The sequence below is a fragment of the Corvus cornix genome, chromosome 6, assembly GCF_000738735.6.
Source record: "Corvus cornix cornix isolate S_Up_H32 chromosome 6, ASM73873v5, whole genome shotgun sequence".
In the NCBI taxonomy this organism is placed as follows: domain Eukaryota; kingdom Metazoa; phylum Chordata; class Aves; order Passeriformes; family Corvidae; genus Corvus; species Corvus cornix.
This window is the reverse complement of record NC_046336.1, coordinates 8520348-8533502: the sequence shown is the minus strand read 5'-3', so window position 1 is coordinate 8533502 and position 13155 is coordinate 8520348.

Below are 13155 nucleotides of genomic sequence, written 5' to 3'. Positions count from 1 at the left end.
TTCAGCTATCAGAGCTCTGTGTAGGGTACATGGATACTTCTGCTTGTCTGCTCCAACAGGTGGTCTTGAAAACACAGGTCTCCTAGCTGATCTTTTATTCTGACTTAAAAAAAAAAAAGTCAGTCAACTTGATTCTCCTAGGGTCTGTTTTATTTCAATAGGGAAACAACTTACTAATTAGGGTAAGACTCTTTAAGAAAATATGTTTTCTATTCCACTGATAGTCAGTTACAAGCGATAACACTGTTAAATGTAGTGCCTAATAAATCTAGAAAAACTACCCAATAAATGTAAGTAATAACAATGATTAACAATAAATTAAATGCAGAGAACTAGGAATGTACCACATTATTTTTAACTAGTCTGGTCCATCGGGTTCTTATTATTCAGTTTGTCCTCCACACCTGGAGTTTATTAGAGTTTAATACAAACTAAACAGTCCCTCAGAGAGGCCATTGGAAGGGCTTAGTATAAAACAATATACAAGTTTAATAGTTGTAACTGACCTTTTTTTCTTTTGCAAAAACGTATCTTGGTAATTTGATGCTTAAGGAGATGTAATGCTCTTTTACATAATCCTAATAGGTAATTTTCTTTTTGGTTTAATGTAGATTATTTTTATTCACAAGACAGCAAGACCTATGACCAAGTCCATGAACTCCTATTCTTCCAGACATAGAATAGTTACTCAAGAGTATTTTTCTTTCTTCACCCATTTAAAGATCAAGCAAGCAAAAGGGTTAATGCTGTAGGCTCTACAAATGATGAAAGCGTACAGTTAGAAATGACTAAACTTCACCAGAGTCATGCCTGGCTAAAGGTTTTAAGCAGCTTAAAGTTCAGGGTTGTTCAGACTCAGGTGGCTTTTTTTTTGGCACAGTGCAGAGATAAGGTTCATTTGCTGCAATATGAATCCAGACCTGACCTTTAAACACTTCTAAAGTTGGACTAGGGGCATTGGCTGAAATCGGTGTATTTTATTAATACATATCCATGAGTAACAACCAAATATTCATAATGACAAATGTTGTTTGTAGCTGGAAATTTGAGTTAGTTTTCATTTAGATTTTCGTTTTAAAATGTTGGAAAATTATAATCATCTTTTTTTTCCTCTCTTCCTCCTTCCCCCTCCCCCTTCACTTTTGAAACCACAAGCTATGGGCAATAGTAAATCCACAAGACAAAACATTCTTTTCTGATTTATTTCCCTGAATTTCCATTGTTACACTTATGCCATCTAATGGACTACAGTGTTTTTCTGTCCTATTCCCACTTTTTCAAATAAAATATACTTTAATGCCTCTGAGGTTTTTAAATGCTTTTAAAACTTAAAAATAGTGGTAGGAAAGAGGCGCTTTCCTCACACAACGACCTGTAATATTCTGTGCTCTGTCTTTCCAGCATTGCACTACTTCTCCACACATACCAAACCCATACATTGTTTCAGACTAAAATCCCTTTGTTTAGATGCCTTTACATGCTCCAAACCAGAACTGCTGACATTGACACTGCAAATTATCCCATAAACCCACAAAAAACCAGCTGAGAAACAATTAGGAGACAATGTTAAATTCAGAGCTGTTCAGAGGTGCAAATAAGTCAACTAACATATGGAATTTGAAGCAGGGAACAGAAATATTTCTTTATAGTCTACATTATCTTCAGACCTACTCATCTTGCAGGATTGGCTCCAATTCTTACTCACTCAAATAGTGTTGCCAAAAACCACATACAGCTTGCTCACTGTAAGCCTTCATATTATAATCAAAATCATTTTTATTTTGATTCATTCCCCCTTCATTTTAAGGGATGAGAAAGTCTTCCTTGCTTCTGCAAATATCATCTTTGCTTCAAACACACACTTCCCTTGCTTGATAAAATAACCAGACAAACACTACAAAAAGAATTTATTTTGAAACAAATAAAGGACAAGTACAATTGCCAAAGATTTTTCAGGTGTGTTGGTTTGGCTTGTTTTTTATTTTCTAAGTATCTCTGGCAGGGGTAAAATACCTCAGAAGGAATAGTATATCTGAATAATTTTGTAAAAGCAGCCAGGAAAAATGGAATTTGCTGTTGCACCAAGAAGATTTATCTTAATGGCTTATAAAGCTATTGGCCAATGAAGTTGGAAGCGTGGTTCCAGTTCTTTAAATGTGATATGGTCCATATTCTTAAAAAGTTTGAGTTTGAAAGTTAAAAAGCACCACAGATCCTGTGGTGGAAAGACAACTGTAAGGTGCTGTCACATGGGTAATATTCGGGAAGCGAGTTCTAAGACAGAACTGTCCCTGCCCTCCCAAAAAGGTATTGATTGCCAGCAGGTTTTCCTGGCCAGTCACTGAATCACAGAGTGGGTCAGGTTGGAAGGGATAACAGGGGTCATCTGTTACAAACTCCTGCTCAAGCAGGGTAATCCTTGAGCACATGGTACAGGATTGTGTCCAGATGGTTCTTGAGTACCATCCTCTCCAGTGAGGGAGACTCCATAACCTCTCTGGGCAACCTGCGCCAGTGTTGAGTCACCAACACTGTAAAGAAAAGGTGATGTGCTGCTCTGTTTCTGCCTTTCTACCACACCAAGTGTTGGATTCACAGAGAGTTTGAGGCTGTCTTGGCCACAGGGGAGCGGGGCCTCCCGACAATGCTTCTGTTTGTGGGGTAGGAGAAAACTCATGGCTGCAGCTGCCTCTTGCCAAAATGATCCAACCCACCAGTGGCCTTGGGAGTGCAGCTTCAGCCACTGTGGGCCCCACTGACATTAATGAAAAATTCACCAAAACCAGGACAAACTTGAAGGGTCCTTGTTGCTTTTGCTGTCACTTCTCCTACCAATGGGGAAAACAGGCTGGGTTTGTAGTACATGGATCTGCTCTCATTTACATTGATGTACCTTTATTCAAAGAAGAAATCCTGGGTTACTCTGACTTAAGCTCTGCCCCTGGGAGCTGTCCCGAGTTGTTTTAACAAAGCTGTGCTCCCCACGCTATCATTTACATAACTGGATGTCTGTCCTGCTTGATCCATGCCCTCATCAATATGCTCAGCGCGAGTGTTATTTGATTTGATTTATTCTGCTTTTTTCCGAATCATAGATTGATTCCACGTAAAAATTCCTGGGGAAATCAGGCAGTTTCTGTGTAGCACTTGATTTTCTCTACACTGCAGCCCCCCTGAAAACCATAGTCTGAGAAGGAAAGGTACAGAGGATGAGAATCAAAGCAGAAGGCTTCCACAGTAAGCTGAGACTCAAATAAAAATGCACAGACATAGGTAATGATGGCTTGGAGAGGAACAGTTCTTTCACAATTGAGTGTATCGAGCATCCAAACAAACGGAAGATTGTTTCTTGGGCTTCTTTTTTCTTTTTTTTTTTACCTAACATATCTTTTGGGAGTCAAAGCCCTATGCATAATTAAGGAAGTTTCTTTTTTAACCAGATGCATTGGGATGTGTGCTCTCTAAACAAAATAAATAACCATTACAATATGAGAAACACGGGGTCATTTTATCCCTCCCCCTCTCCCTCTGCTTTGAATTTTCTCTGTGGAAAATCAGACACCATCCCTGCTGCGTCCTAGGAGCAGCACTGTGATCTTGCAGACTCCTGCATCATGGGACCCCCTGTGCTGGCAATCAGACAGCAGTGTAGACCATCTCTGAGAGGAACAAAGAGTGCACAGAGGTGGAAGGGTGGGCTGGGAACGAGGAAGCCAGAGCATCCCTGGGTGCCCTCCTTCCCAGGTCTTGTATTGGCACGGAAGTGATTTCTCCTTATTGATTCCTACCCTTGTTCACATGCGTGTCCCATGAGGGTGTTTTTGTTCTTCTTGTGCTTATGTTCTTATTTGTAAAGGGCTTAGGTGTCTACTGGAGAAAAGTGATACTCAGGAATGAAATGTCATTATGGTGTGCCTGGATTGGCATTTAAGAGGCACATGCATGATAGGATCTGCCTCGGAGGCAAAATCCTGCCCAGATCAAGGACTGCTTGTGCCCTGAGTGCTCCTAGACACCACTGGCCCTCAGAAAGCATTTTAATGGTGTGAGCAACAGGCTCTAATACCGACAGAGGGTAGCAGGGCACATGACAATAAGGAGAAAAACAAGTGCTGCTATGGCCTGAGTGAGCTCGGGAGTGAGTCTTGGCATGCCTGTGAGAACACTGGTTATTTCTCTGGGAATTTCTCCAGCACAATCAGTAGGTTTGAGAAATTAATAAGACATTTTATAGAAAGATGAGAAACTTGGAGACAAATTGCTGTTGATGCAACTGAACGAAAAACCTACATGGGCTGCATGGGGACTGCCCAGAGGCAGAGTACTTCTGAAAACCAAGCTTGTTGCTCAGGTGTTTTGGTAAATCCTGCTGTCCTTCACATCTTGCAGGCGGGGATTCTCTTCTCTGTGTAGGCAATGTTGACATGTATGGTTTTTGGTTGTTTTGGGGGGTTTGTTTTGTTTTTCCTGAGGTATTTACATGGAGAGCTCCTACCCCATGTTTAAAGAAATAAAATCCACAGAAGTTAAAATTCACTCGGGAGAAAAGACTCTGCTCTCAGACTTGACAGATGTCTGGCTCCAGTCCAGATAGTCTGACTTCCAGTTTGGGCTTTTGGGAAAGAAAGCAGTCCTTGGGACTAAGCAGGTAGGAGGGCTCCTTGCAGTGTCTCCCACAGGGTAAGGGCTAAGGGGGCTGGACAGGTGATTTCTGGGCTTGGTTCAGGCCGACTGACTTGTGCTCCTGACAGCTGGGCTGGGTTGTTCCAGTGAGGCACTTCTGGAGGGACTCAGCATGGCCAGAAACCTGCAGAGCATGAGGATGTGATGCCTTCCAGTTGGGGTGGTTGGTGGACACCAGGGCATAGTCCGTAGGATGGAGAGAGGAAGGTCAGCTCTTCCTCCATGGCCTTGGTTTTTCAGGATGGATTTTTCATGTCAAGAGTGTTCCTCACTCACCAAGAAGGATGTCTGTGTCCCACCATGCTGACCTTACATTTTCGTCCTTCTGTTGGGCTCCAAACAGCAGAACACTCAGCAGCAGTTAGACAAATCATGAAGTCTCCAGTGTTCCACAGATGCAGAACCAGGAAAGACTGGTGGTGGTAGGGCTGCAGCATTTCCCATCCCCGAGGTGGTCCCTTGGTAGCCACAGGCTGGTAGCCTCAGGTGTCTTAGTGAACTCTAGATTCCATGGAGTTGTAGCAGACTTAATAATGATGTCCTTCATCCTTTTTTCTGAAACATATTATTTCAGGGCTTGGGCCCCTGTCTCTCTCTGGAAGCTGTGTCCAGTGCCATGGGACTGGCAAGATCTGCCAATAAACACTTTGAATCATTTCAGTGTTGGAGCAAGGGTGGGAGTGAAGGCTCATCCTTTCCAACCCTTTTCCCATATTTTTTCATAAATATGTCAGGGCGACCTCAGGGCTAGCCTAAGCCAACCTGCTCATTCCCACAAGCCAGAAGATTCTCAGATTTAATTTACCAACTTGGAGGCTTTCTGAGGGAGTGAGACATCTTCAGATGAAACACTATATTTCAAGATGATTATTGTTATAGTTAATGGGAAAGCAGTTTATATGAAACACTCTGTTCTCTCTGTGTCCCACACTTCTACAGGACATTCTGGATAACTGGTACCATAAAAGTGTGCTTTTGGCAGGATTCATACAGCAATAAAGTTAAGCACTTTAGATTACAGCTAGGACAGAGAAGGGAGAGAAAGGAAATTCCTTTGAAAATTATAATTTCAACATGATAAAGTTGGCTGAAGAAGTGCAGCAACAGATAAAAATCAGCCTTGGTAAAAGGCTGTGACCATTCAATAAAACAGTGAAACACTGAAATGTGCAGAAGGTGTTTTACCATGAATTAAAAGTGCAGCGAGTTCATCAGTGAGCAGCAGTTAGCTAATGAGAAAAGCAGATCCAAGCATTTAGGAAATGTAAAGAAAACTTAAGCCTCGTAAAATTTTATGTATTGCCCCTTGCAGCAAAATATGAAAACCAGGTTAAAAGAAAGCAAAAAAAATCCAAAACACCTCCCCCCAAAAAACCCAAACAAACCCAAACCAAACCCACTATGTCCATAAAAGAATTAGGTGACCTAGTCAAAAGAGAAACAATAAAACAATTTAGAAAAAAGCCCTTATTGACATATTGAGAACAGAAATACTGAGACATAGAAAAATACTCATTTTTAATTCTCCTGAACATAGTTTTTATTCCCCAGTTATAAACCAGATTTTTTTTTTCCAGCTCCTTTTGGCAAGCCCAATCTGCTGGAAATATTGAATAATGGATATGTTCTATAGGTACATCCTAAGACGGACATCTAGACATGACAAAGACAGTTTTATCAACTGTCTACTGAAGTTTACAGGTAAATGATTGCCCTAGAGTCAACCAGAAATCCAGAGCAGTCTCTGGAAGAGAAAAACATCTAGGATCTTAGATTTTCATAGCCTGTTCATAATTTTAAAAAAATCCCCTGGAAGGTACCATACAGAAAAATCCAATCTACAAATATTCCTTCAGGATAGACAAGAGAGTGCTTTTAAAACTAAGGCAACAGCTGGATAAACTGATTTAAAAGCACATGTGTTGTGCAGAGGCAATGCTAATACATTCCAACTTATGAATCTATTGGTCTGAGAGGTAATTTTGCAGGATATGAAGCTCTTTTAAAATCTATCAAATACTTTATTTTTTTAATTTTTTTTTCTCCTAATCATTAGCACCATTGACACCGTTTATACATAAAGAAGCAGTCTCTTTGACTGATGAACTTTTAGAGGACCGTAGCTGGTTTCAAGCAGCCATCCTTCCTTTCTCCAGGCAAGACCATCCCTGAGGCTGGCTGCCCTCCAGTGTGCTTGGTAGAGGATGAAGCACCATCCAACTTCAGGCTCTGGCTTGAGCACTGCTGCCTGCACCGTCCTTAAACCTTTGGCTGGTTGAAATGATCTGAAACATGCAAGGCCAAACTAAGTGTTGGCACCTTGCTACCAAGATCTCCCAGATATTAAAGCACATTCATCTCTGAGGAGCAGTTATCCTTGATCAGGACTGGCATGAGGAAACTGCAGACTGGCTGCCTGACTCCCTGTTTTGCTGGCCATGCAGAGTGCCTTCAAACAGTCCCTGCTCTGTAAAGCTACCATGTAGGATCACAGGATAACTCAGGTAGGAAACAGTGTCAGCATGTCTCTAGTCCAACCTTCTCCTCAAAGAATGTTCAGTAATGAGGTTGGAGTAGATTGATCATGGCTTTATCCAGTTGTATTCCCAAAACTTCCAAGGATGGAGACAGCTCTGTCCCCCTGGACATCCCACAGCTTGACTGTTTTTGTGATGAAAAAGTTTCTTCTTTCAAATAATGTTAGTTGTCTCCTGTCATCCTGCAGTGGCTCTTACTGATGTAAGGTCTCTGAATCTCTGATTTTGTCTTATCAGTATCAGCCTCTTAGTTACTAGAAGAGGCTAAACAATCCTGGAGGATGTAGATTGATTTCACACACATGTACATGGCTGGGATAACTGAAAAACTAATTGAAGTCTACTGGGAACCTCTGCAAATGCACTAAAGCAAAACTGTCCTCCCCAAAAGTGTGGCAAGTTTTTCTTTCTGCTTCCCACACAGATCCTTTTTGTGGTCAATCTGGAGTGTCCACTGCCATACACCAGCCAAGTTCCTATGGATCTATCCACAGTTGAAAAGGACATTGCATGTTCTTCAACAGTCCCTGCAGAGGTTCCTGGCTGAGTCTGTCTAAGGTAACCACAGCTGCCAGCCCTTGCTGACTGCCCTGTGGGTGTTGGGAAGGGCTGTCTGATTGGCTCACTGGGATTGGGGTTGGTTTCCTGGTCATTTTTCAGGGACCACTTACTAGTCCCAGGATTGCAGAGATCTCAACTTAAAAAACAGGGACCTACCATGATCAAAATCTCCTTAAATTTGAAGCAGGCATCTGTAAGTCATGTAAACCTATAGATGTCAAATCTGGCCTAGAGGACATGCATCCACCTCCCTTCCTACATAATATACAGTAGCAGTTAACTGTAATGAGTGGTAATATAACTTGAGTGCCAAAAGGATTAGACATAGAGGGTTCAGCATAAAATACGATACTCAGGGTTTATTCTTTTTTTTTTACCTTTAATTTTAGTGTGGTGGGCTGGGGCATTTCTATTTAATCCTGTTGTTGCGTATACATTGTGTTATTTTCAGTCTATAAAATTTATATTCCTCTTCAATTAGATTAGAGCTGAACCAAGAAAGAGGGGATTCTGCTCTGTGAATGCCATTCCAGTTCTTACAGAGCACAGGCGATTGTCACCTCTTTCCTCCCCTCTCTCCTCATCCCCCCCATCCTGCTTCTTTCCTTAACTCAGCTGTGCTGCAGCACTTGATCAATTGCAACAGTACTAGAAAAAAAAGTTAGTCATACATGATCAGCAAAATGGCCCAAATGATGTCATCCATCAAGATGGACATCGCAATTTGCCAACTATTTTCTCATAAATCAAATCATAGTCCCACAAGGAAGAAGAGCAGCTCGTGAAGAGCCAACATGGCAGCAGTTATCGGCAGACTGAGAGAAATGCTCCCTCAAGTATACAGTAATTATTTTTACTCGATGGGAAATAAAGAGGGGAGAGATGGTAGTGTAGAACTGGAGAGTGTCTGCCTCACTTCATTACTATTCCCTAGGCAAGGGGCGCAACATATGCTTTTCATTGTGAAGCCAATAATTTTGAATCTTGGGACAGGTGAAAACTTAAATGACATTTGCAAACCTTGATTTATTTCCCTGCTTAACTCTGGAACATGCCTTAGATTTAGCTCTATAAGTTTGAATAGATTAGTGGCCAGTGTCACTGAATTTGCAGTGACCTTTAGCAAGTCTTTCCCTTTTTGGATCAGTTAATTAAATAGTTTAGGTACTAATAATGCCTTACTGAAACCATCCCTGCTTTCTTTTTGTGTACACATATGAAACAACAGGGGGATAGCATGAACATTTTAATTTTTCATTGACATTGTCTCTTGCATTTTTTCCCCTCTCTTTCCCTTGCTTTCTCTGTTTTTCCCCTCCCATGTGCAATTTTACTTGCTGGAAATCTCATTAAAAGTTATTTATGAGCTGCTAGTGATCCCGTAAGGATTACACCTAATTCAGTCTGTAAAGCTTTTGAGTTACATTGCTTCCCAGGAATAGTCCCTACAGCAAGAAGGACCACCTTTTCCCATTGTTTGACTTTTCGTTATCATTAGTATAAATACTTCATGAGAGGTGCCTTACAAATGCAGAGCATCTCATTGATGGGATTTAGGCACCAAATGCCATTTGGTATGTTAAGATTTTGCTTCCTGATTCTTTGGTTCATGCCATTTTACATGTGGGGAAACTAATGATGCATAAAGGTGACATCATTTGTGCAAGACTCACAGAATGTGACAAGAAAAGTCTGTTTCCTTGAAAACAGCCAAAGGTTAATAACATTATGGTCCAGAGTTGTATTTGCTAATCAAATTAAACCTGCTAGGGAAACTTCAGAGGGGTTAGGGATTCAAGGCAAACATTCTTTATCTCTCTAGAAGTGAAAAATTTGCTTCTTTCTTAGCCTCTAATTTTATTGTCAGGCTGCATTTCTAGAAGTTTTTCAGAGTGACAGTGAAATGTACCTAGTATGTTCAGACTATCACATACAGTATTAGATATCCTGATTTTTCTGAAAGACTTGGGACTCTTGTGCTCTTCCATTTTTGTTCGGTTTACCATTTGGGGCAGCTGTCATCATAAAAATAATAATAAGGCAATGAATATAGGTATCTTATTTTCCTCCAGTATTGAGATAAGCTTAGGAAAATAGAGCAACTAAACCATCTGTCAAGGGTTGTAGTTAGGAAATATGGATCAGGAAAATTAGTGAGAATTGGCATCATTTTTTGCTAGGCCAGGCAGCCACCTCATTGTTCTGTGATGTTGGGAAGGCAACAGGTAACAATCAGGGCAGAAGATGTTCCCCTGGTACCAGTGTCTGACCACAGATATATCAGAATGTTTGGCCATCTGATTCACTTAATTGTGTATAAGCATCTGATAAATTTTAGCATTTACAGCTCTCAAGCCAAATTGGGCCAGTTAATAGTGCCAGAGAATGTAAGCACAGCAAGAGGTAATCTCTGCTCCAACAGAGAAAGGAAGCAGGAGTAAAAAGGGAGCGTGATCCTCTTCCTTTGCTGGCGTGGAGAGGCTATAAATACGCTCACCAAGGTGAGTGAAGTCTGCCAGAGGGCTGAGAACCGAACCTCCGTCTCAAATCCCAGCCTTGACCTGTAGCCACATACAGCCTGTCCTTCCTCCTACCCCTCCTAATTGGTTTACCCAGCCCACCCGGTGAACATCAAAAACCCTCCCAGGTCAGCTCTCAATACAGGGAGAAATTTCAAGGGGGGAAAAATAGCTCACTTGGGATGAAGCAGACTTTGTTTCATCAGCTGTCAGGAAGAACTCCTGCTTTTGTTTGAAGGAGGAATGAAGACAGGAAGAAAGTGAGATGAAATCCATGTTATTTTCTAACCGGTCAGAGAGAAGCAGGAGGTGGACAGAGTCTGAGATGACCTGGTTTGTCCACTTTGCTTTTGAAGGTGGGCCTTCACTGATCTCAGCTGTGCAGTCCTGGAGCTCCTCTCTTGCTCATCCTGACCCAGGCTGATGTCCGGGAAGTCACTGTGGAGTGCAGAGAACAGAATGTAACATCTTACCAAAAAATAAACCACAGAAAACTCTTGCTTTCCTAAAAGCAGTAAAGGACATAAGGAGGGGTGAAGACAGAAAGTATAACCTAATTGGGGATTTGCAGCCCAGACTACAGAAAAAATGAAACTATGTTATATCAAGACACTCTAGAGAATCACTGATAAAAGAATAAAAGATTATAAATGTCTTGTCCTTAATTAATTGTATAGCTCAATAACAAAGACTACATTTCCTCAGAGTTCTCAGTTTTCCCTCTCATGTAGTACAAAATCAGCACTAAGATTCACAGTTCACTCATACTGGAATTCCACTTGGTGCCATTCCACTTGCAACTGGATTCCCAACTTTTCAAAATAACTCATCTTAAAAAAATTAATGGCTATTTTGCTCCAGGCTAACAGGAGCTGATACAAAGAATATTTCCCTTGTTCAGGGCAACTTGCATAAAAATCAGATATATTTGATTAAGCAAACAAGAAAAAAACTGGCTGTATCTCCTCAAAACCACCGAGTGTTACCCACAACAGGATAAAGGGCAGCCAAATTCTGATTGTTCTTATCAGGAGAGAGGCTGTGTTGGCTAATGGCTGAGGCAGGACTCTGGGAATCCACCCTCCCAGGTTCCCCGTGGCTCTTGCCTTTGACTTGTGATGGGAAGACCATTTTGGCTCTGACTTTGCAAAACCTTAAGCAAGGCAGCGAGAAGAGCCTGAGGTGGATTAGGCATGGGTAATGCAAAGATGAGGCGGCTGGGGCAGCCCCTGCATCTCTCAATCAGGATTTATACAAGGGGATGCACTCGACTAATGCTGGCACCCATGGAGGTCCACACTATCCTTATTGCTAAGGTTTCATGTTATATTTTCGTTAAAGGGAATTACTGTATTAGCAGTAGTACTAAGAACTCATAATTGAACCCAGAGAGAGAGAGAGTGAGAGAAAGCTCCTGCTGCAAAATGTCAGTTTAGAGGATCCTACCTACCTCAGAAGCCACTGCTCCAGCTGGGTCTGATGGCTCCCAGAAGTCAGGCAGAAGCCCAAAATGCTCAAATTACAGCCAGATACAATTACCAGCTGGAAAAAGAGAACATGCCAAGATTATATAGGTGTGCAGAATCTACTAAAACAGGGGGAAAGGATCAAAAAAGGAAAAAGTTCTTTTTCTGAAAAAAACCCCAACAGAACAGGTAAGAGGTTTTCTTTTGAAAAGCTCCAGCTTGTTCTCTGTGACACAAACATCTCTCCCAGCTTCCTGAGAGCACTGCACGTAGCCTGGAACAGACTTACTGGTTCTGGTCCAGTCAAGCTCCTAATAAGTCAGGCTGAAATCTGCTTGAAACTTTCCTTTTCTCATTTCCTATGACTCCACAAGAGTCTACTCTCCAGAAAGAAGAGGCTCTTAACTCCAGTCTCTCCTTTCTTGTGTACCCCCAGCAAGCTCTGCTCAAATTGATGTGAATATTGGGGCAGGCAGGGAGAGAAGAGAGTTTCCTTCAGTATCTGTAACCCACCTCCTTTTAGCCAAGAGAAACACAAATGGTAATCCCTTACACTTCATTTAGAAAATGGGTTTCCACAGCTACGGAAAGCTTAAGTTGCTATTGTCATCGCTTTTCATCTTATTTCCACTAGGTCTGCAGGCTCTCCCTGCCAACATGACACCCTAAAATAAATGTGTAATGTGGTTGTGATCAGGCTAGTCAAGGATTAGAACTTCTTCACAGTGAAATGATTTCCTTGCATTTATCTTTCCAATGTCTATTTGCCAATTTTTTATTCAGTGCCATGTTCTGTGGCAACAATTCTTAGTTTTCTGCCTATTATCACTCCTAGACTTCTTTTATCTCTCTTGGCTTCATCTTTCCATTAAATATTACTAGCACTGGAATATTTTTTCTCTCAGATCTTGCATTTCTTCTACTTGAATCTAATTTTGTTGTGGTTTTAATATTTGGCTTGACAAAGAGACAATTTCCTCTGTTCACAGGATGAAATTGGTTTTGTTTTATTGATAACTCTGTTCATTTCTGCTATCAAATAACCATTATACATTTTCATTTGGTACAACTGCTCAGCCACTTTGCATTGGCAATAACTAACAATGAAAATGGACTGGTAAAAAAGTGGAAAAATACTGCTGAAAAAGTCCTTTTTTTCAAGCAATTAAAAAAAAAGTTTCAATCTAAGCTTCACATTAATTCAGATGAGCTAAAGGGGAAGCTCAAATATGCAATGTTCTTGTTAGTTCAGCATTTAAAAACCTGAGGTTTTAATACAAATAGTTCCAGCCTCAAACCGTAATTTCGGTCAAAAACATCAAATTTTCACAGGGCAAAAGAAAGAGCTTTGGGTTATAGACAGAGTTTTCTGTGCACAAGTGTACACAT